General features: G+C 45.9%; 1 long non-coding RNA gene across 1 annotated transcript; it reads left to right on the top strand.

Annotated features, from left to right (window-relative positions):
- The first annotated feature begins 5,053 nt into the window (after positions 1-5,053).
- Positions 5,054-7,546, top strand: LOC119960651. Its single transcript, XR_005459476.1, has 3 exons — positions 5,054-5,216; positions 6,220-6,694; positions 7,326-7,546. It is a non-coding gene; the product is annotated as an uncharacterized LOC119960651 (long non-coding RNA).

Raw genomic sequence — 7,546 nt, forward strand, 5'->3', positions numbered from 1 at the left:
GATGCTCGCGCATGCGCCCTGCTGAGCATTTCCGCTGAGCAAGATGGCGGAAACGCAGGCGCCCTGCAGCATATCGCCCCAAAACAGATGACAGCCGTTAACAATGGCCGATCAGAGAGAAAATCACAGATGCGGCCGCCCCATTCGGTACAAACACCGAACTGTGTCAAAATTGCCGGAACCAATGAGGAACGTAACTGAATAATGGCGGATAAGGCTACCCAGAATGCCGGGCGCGGAGGAATGCGCCCTATCTCCATCACAGGAGCCAGAACGCGCAGGCGCGAGTATGCCCCACCCCCGAAAGTATCGTCTCTGCGCAGAGCAGGCAGTGAGAGTGAGTGCGGCTCCCAGAGGCTGAATGAGAGCCGCCGCGAGCGGGGACAATGGTGAGAACCCAAACCCCCCAATAAGACCCATTGGTTTTATTGTCAGTCTGCAGACAGGAGTTGGAGAACTGAACCCAGGCAGAGGAGAGGGAGGGAGAAAATTGGGAGTGGAGGAAAGAGATGGTGAGATGGGTTTGTGTTTCAGCCCAGGTAGGAGGGAGAGTGTGTGGGACGGGGATTTACAGCTTTGGAGGAACAAGAGAGGGAAAAATGTTCCAGAGAAACTAGAATTGCCTGATCAGAATTTCTGTCTTGGACTGACAGTGATGGCTTTTGTAAACTCCTTTTACAGGATATTAGAAGTGGAGAATTGGCCGACAGAAAACTCAAACCAAACATCACATCGAAATCTGACAGCCACTCTTTTCATTAGGAGCTAAATATGATCAGTCTGTGAATTTGGAAGGAGAAATGTTTGTTCTGTTTCAGCAGTGTGACAGCAAAAGCACCTGAGTGTTCCAATGGACTAACTGTGGAGAGAGCTTTAACCAGTTAGACATCCTCAAAAAAAGTATCGCATCATTCACTGCAGGGAGAAATTATACGCATGTTTTGTGTGTGAACAAGGCTTCAACCGGGAGAGACACTCTCACCATGGAGAAACCGTGGAAATGTGCAGACTGTGGGAAGGGATTTAGTTACCCATCACAACTGGAAGTTCATCGGCACAGTCACACTGGGGAGAGACCGTTCATCTGCTCCATTTGTGGGAAGGGATTCACTCTTCTGACACCAGCGAGTTCACACTGAGGAGAGGCCATCCAACTGTTATATCTGTGGAAAGAGATTTACTCAGTCATCCCACCTGCTAACACACCAGCGAGTTCACAAGTGACGACAAGGTTTAGGTTATACCCTTATTGATGCTGTTAGTCATGTACAGGACTAAATAATGTTCACTCTGACAGTCTTAATCTGCTGATGAGGTTTATTATTCTGAATAAATGTGAAATAAATCAACTTTGTTTAAAACGTTGTTGCAGATCTTTATCTTTCCCACCTGAGTGTTTAACATCACCTGCCTGGGGCTCAGAAAGGACAATCTGGGGGAGGATCACACAGCAGGAACAGAACTTCAGCCTGGACACAGTCCTTCAGGGTCACACTGAGAGGGACAAATTACACTTTCATCTCTCTTGACTGTCAGCAAAGTACCTGTGTGGGTTAATCCTGAGGCGTATAAGAAATGTGTCCCAATCACTCTCTTCCATAGCTCAGAGCTCCTAGACATAGAACAGAAGCTCCTTTACAACTGTTAAGAGTCAGGAAGAACAATGGTGAATGTTGGAAACATGCTGTCAAATCTGAGATTGGTGGAAAACTGTGATGTTCTTGATTGAATGTAAAGCAGCTAGTTTAAGTTTGTGTGACAGTCACAATGAATTAATTGAATAGAAACCTACTTAAAATAGATTGGTTGAATTCTACGTTAAAATAGCAGCTGTTAACTGCTGGGACAATTAGACAACAGTTTGATTCTTGGATAAAGAAGAAGCTCCAGTGTGTGTCCAAGAACTCCCAGTTTTACTGATGTGTGATTCCCACATTCTGTCCTTTAAAATAAACCTCAGCCCTACCAGCCTTTAACAATCAGAGACATAACAGAGAAAAAGGTGAAGCTGTGTCTGCCCCTTTAACTGGGAGCTGAGCAGTGTCAGAGTCCCGACTGTCCCCTGAAGACTGAGTGATGTGTTCAGCTGAAGATTCCTCTTGGCTGTTTTCTGGGTGGTCTCCTTATTCTGATCATTCTCAGTGATTGGATTGGAGTTGTTTATTGTCACGTGTACCGAGGTACAGTGAAAAGTATTTTTCTGCAAGCAGCTCAACAGATCATTCAGTACATGGAAGAAAAGGGAATTAAACAAAATTCAAGAAAATACATAATAGGACAACACATGATATCCTCGGGTATGTGAACCTGCTCTCCTGTCTCATTCACTGAACATCTCTCTTCTCTCTCAGATTCTCACTTAACCTCTCTCCGCTCTCACACTCACTCATTTCACATATCTCCCACCTCTCTATCTTTCTCTCTGACACTCTCTGTTCACCTTTATATTTACAGAGCGCCTAAATTCACTAAACTTTTCTCTCTCATTATCTCTCTCTGAAGAAACACCGAACACACCGAACCTCTCCGCTTTCTGAGTGAACATCTCATTTATGGAGACTCAATATTTTCTCTCTCTTCCTCTCACTTTCTCTCTCTCTGATTGGCCCTGACTCACTTTTAATCTCCTATTTTCTAATAACCTACTTTGAGGAAAATTTAAGTTTCTATAATGTCCCCTCATTTCTCCCAGTGATATCCTCAGTCCATCTTCCAGTTCAGTAAATATGTTAAAAATCTAAATAACCTCATATTTTAATGTTTAAAATGGGAATGGAGGTGAATGTAATGCTGAGACCGGCAGCAATCTGTGTGGGTGTTCTTGATGCTGTCACAGTGAGTTCACCCTCACAGGCAGGAAGACTGTTCACGGTGATAACATGAAACTGACGCCTGCTGTTTCATTCTCAGGTAACACAACTTCCTGTTTCTCTGCTGCCAGTTCCAAGCCGCACATCTCACTTCTGAGCAGAAAATAAATCCAGGGACCACAATCTGGTGAGAATATCTGTCAGTGCGGCCTATATCTGTCCACAGAGTCAGGGCAGAGTCACACAGATCACACTGTGGTGACATTTACAAATGAGCCGGTTATTTCTGTTCAGAGTCTCCATTCCCGGACAGAACCGGCTGTGTCTGTGATCAGTCACTGAGTTCCCTCTGCTCTCTGTAGCTGGGAACTGATAACCTGCTCCCTTATATTTTATATCATTCTTTCTGTGTTACTTGTTACCTCTATTTTTCAACTTTAATCTCTCGCCACCTCATCTTTCTGCTGTTTAAAATCTCAGTTTTTCTCACAGTTCGTCGGTCTCTCCTTTCCTCTGTATCTCTATCTCTCGATATCTGTATGTTCCTATTTAATAGAGGTGTTGAATTTCATGAAGGGGTTGTAATAGATTAAAGAAAGTAAGAGGGAGAAAACCAGTAAATGTTGATAAAACTCAGCAGTTCTGGCAGCATCGGTACTGAGAGAAACAGAGTTAACGTTTCGAGTCCCTGTGACTCAGAGCAGGAGAAACCGGGATTGTCCCTCTGTGATCAGGGAAGGTGAAGGGGAGATTTAATAGAGGTGTTTAAAATGAGGAAGGATTTGTGATGGTGTCGATGGGGAGAAACTGTTTCCCAAGAGCAGGAGGGTGTCTAACGAGAGAGCATAGAGATTTAAGATATTTGACAACTGAAACCAAGGGGGTGATGAGGAGAATGGTTTTTACACAGTGATGTGATGTGATCTGGAATTCACACTGACAGGCTGCTGGAAGCAGATTTACAGTAACTTTCAAAGGGAGTTACACTTGTAGAGGGTAAATTGGCAGTGTTATGGTGAATCAGATGACTTCGACAGTTCACTCATAGAATCTCTACAGTGCAAAATTAGGCCATTCGGCCCATTGAGTTTGCACTATACCTCGGCGCAATGCCCCATCCTATACCTGTAGCCCCACCTAACCAATGCATTTTTGGACACCAAGGGGAAGTTGATCATGACCAATCCACCTAAGCTGTAAATCTTTGAATGGTTGTAGGAAACCCATGCAGACACTGAAAGAAAGTGCAAGCTCCACACAGTCACCCAAGGCTGGAATTGAACCAGGGTCCATGGTACTGTGAGGTAGCAATGATGCCCTTTGTGACAGTCTGAATTTTCTCTCCTGATGTTTTAACATTTGATCTTTTCAATCACAATGTGTCTCAAAGAGAAGATTTAAACTTTGGTTTTAGCTGTCATATATATTTCCTGTGTGACTGTAAATCGAGAACCACTAGAATGATTTCAGTTCCTCTCCAGGTGCACCTCAGATACCAGAAATACCTGGAGTTCCCCATGTCCTCATTGCTCTCATCTTGGATAGAACAGTTCTGAATCAGGTGGAGTCAGTCACACGTGCCTCTGTCATGGTATTTCCATTCCTATTTTATCATACTGCTCCCAGTGACACTGACTATAGCACAGAAACATCAAATTATCATTGCTACCTTGCATCTTGCCCTCTTATTATTGTCTAATGATAACAGTGACAGAGTAACACACACTGGATTTGGACTGACAGGCAGGTTATTGTCTGATAATAACAGTGACATAATTATTATCTGGGAAGCAACAGTGCTACCCACTGTGCTACCATGCCGCCCTAGATTGGCCCAGGTAGCGTGATATTTTAGAGAGGTCGGTGCAGATTTGATGGGCCGAATGGCCCCCTTCTGCACTTTAGCGACTCTTATGATTCTACATTGAATCTAATGATATGTTCACTCACACACTACAGTCTGACTTATTATTGGAACATACACTGTGTTTGTTACTCTCAAAGTGAGTGAATCCTTTGCTGTTTCCCCTCTGGGTCCCATCTCCACTATTATTGTCTGATTGTCCCACTGAGACTCTCACTGTTATTATTGGACAATCAGCTAATCAGCCTGAGCCTGTGGCCGCTCTCACCATCTGGAACCGTCACAATGCCCGGGTGATTGACGGCAGCTCCGGACCAATAGGAGGTGGAGGAGCGGGTCTGGAGGACGATCAGGAGCGGCTGGTCCTCCAACCAATCGGAGAGAATGAGGGGAGGGGTCCACTGTGATTCAAGCATGCGCAATGTGGGTAATGGCGAAGGAGAAGGGCGTGTTCTTCAGATCCAAAATTCGTAAGGGGCGTTTAACAATATGGAGAGAGCGAGAGATCGCGGGGGTGGGCGGAAACGTTGTGTAAAGCTGTTGTAAGTTGCAATCCTCGGTAAAGGGTTTTCGGGACCCGGGTTGTACCCAGCGGGGCTGCAGCTCCTCATCTTCGGCTCGGGTTAACGGCCGCCATCTTTATTGAATGCGCAGCAGGGCGCATGCGCGTTTCTCATCTTTGTCGGGGCGATGTTTCAATGAGTGGGAGGGGCTTGTTCCCCATTGTTCAGAATGGAGACAACTTGTCCATCAAACTGGATTAGTCTTTCAGTCCCAATGTTTTATTGATGATGCAAAGCGGTGACAGAGATGGAAAGAAAAGGAAGCCAATCCTGCTCTCCGGATTTCACTGTCTCATTGGACATCCTGCCCCATGTGTCCAAAGCTCTGCGGCTCTGTTCAGCCACATGAAGACCCAGGGCAGAAACTCTCAGCCCTGAGGAGACGTCACGGCCTCACGGTAGCATGGTGGTTAGCATCAATGCTTCACAGCTCCAGGGTCCCAGGTTCGATTCCCGGCTGGGTCACTGTCTGTGTGGAGCCTGCACGTCCTCCCCGTGTGTGTGTGGGTTTCCTCCGGGTGCTCCGGTTTCCTCCCACAGTCCAAAGATGTGCGGGGGTTAGGTGGATTGGCCATGCTAAATTGCCCGTAGTGTAAGGTTAATGGGGGGATTGTTGGGTTACGGGTATACGGGTTACGTGGGTTTAAGTAGGGTGATCATTGCTCGGCACAACATCGAGGGCCGAAGGGCCTGTTCTGTGCTGTACTGTTCTATGTCACCCTCAAATCGAGGGACTGCTGATGATAATGAGGGTCAGTGCGCAGCGGGGGGCATGAGCGGTCATCCTGGACCCATAAGCAGTAAGGGAAAATGTTGTGAATTTCTATCCTGGACTGACGGTGGTTAATTTTGGAAACTCCTTTTACAGGGGGTTAGTAGGAGAGGATTTACACACAGCAAATTCAAACCAGGAGAAATGTTTATCTTTCCTGAATTTCCTGAAGGAAAATGTTAATGGTTTTTCATTTTTTTTCTGAAACAGCACTGAACAGAGTGACAGCTGAGCCGTGACAGGCCCTGGTTACCGGCCGTCATCTTTACAGAGGACAATGCGCCGCAGGGAAGGGGCTGGTTTAGCACAGTGGGCTAAGACAGCTGGCTTGTAATGCAGAACAGGGCCAGCAGCGCGGGTTCAGTTCCCGTACCAGCCTCCCCGAACAGGTGCTGTAATGTGGTGACTAGGGACTTTTCACAGGAACTTCATTGAAGCCTACTTGTGACAATACGTGATTATTATTATTATGCGCTGCGAGTCTGGCCGGATGCCAACTCTCCCGGATTGACTGACTGGAGTCTCCAGGATTTTATTTTAATCATTTGTGGGAGTCACTGGCTGGGCCAACAGTTATTGTCCATCCCTAATTTCCCTCAAACCGAGTGGTTGGCTCGGCCATCTCGGAGGGCATTTAAAGAATCAACCACATTGCTGTGGTTTGGAATCGTGTCGGCCAGACCAGGTAAGGATGGCAGATTTTCTTTTCTATTCATTCCCGGGATGTGGGTGTCACTGGTTGGGCCAGCATTCACTGCCCAGCCCTAATTGCCCCTGAACTGAGTGCATCTCAGAGAGCATTTTAAGAGTCAACAAGCTGACTGTGGATCTGGAGTCACATGTAGGCCAGACCAGGTAAGGATAGAAGATTTCCTTCACTGAAGGACAGGAGTGAACCGGATGGATCTTTGCAACAGCCAACAATGGCTTCATGGTCATCAGTAAACTTTCAATGAATTCAAATTTTACCTTCTGCCTTAGTGAGATTCATACCTGGGTCTCTGGAAAATCATTAGGACAGTAAAGAAGATTTTTGAACATTTCTCTTCAGTGGATATAAAAATATTGAAGATGGGATAAAGGTTGTTTGGCTGACAGTCAATCACTATTCTGTAAGGTAATGAGTCCTTTTGCTTCCCAATTGGCCGTGGAAGGCAGTGTGTCACAAGGATGGATGTGTTGACCGATTAATGGCTGGAGGATGGGGGCAGGTCATGTGATCCAACCTCTAGGAATACGTTTAATCAAAGTTGGCGAGGAGAGAATGTTGTGAATTTCTATCCTGAACAGACAGTGAGGTTTCTGTAAATTTACAGGATACTGGAACAGGAGGTTTAACAGACGGGAAACACAAACCAAACATCACATCGCGATCTGACAGAGTCTCTCGATTCATCAGAACCTGAATATCAGCAGCATCTGGGTGTGGAAGGTAAAAGGTTTGTCTGTTCTGTCTGTGAGGGAAGATTTCAGGTCTCGGTGTGACTGCAAAAGCCCCAAGATTCACAAACAATGGTTAGGCCTGAGGAAGGATGAA

The sequence above is a fragment of the Scyliorhinus canicula genome, unplaced genomic scaffold (assembly GCF_902713615.1).
Source record: "Scyliorhinus canicula unplaced genomic scaffold, sScyCan1.1, whole genome shotgun sequence".
NCBI lineage: Eukaryota > Metazoa > Chordata > Chondrichthyes > Carcharhiniformes > Scyliorhinidae > Scyliorhinus > Scyliorhinus canicula.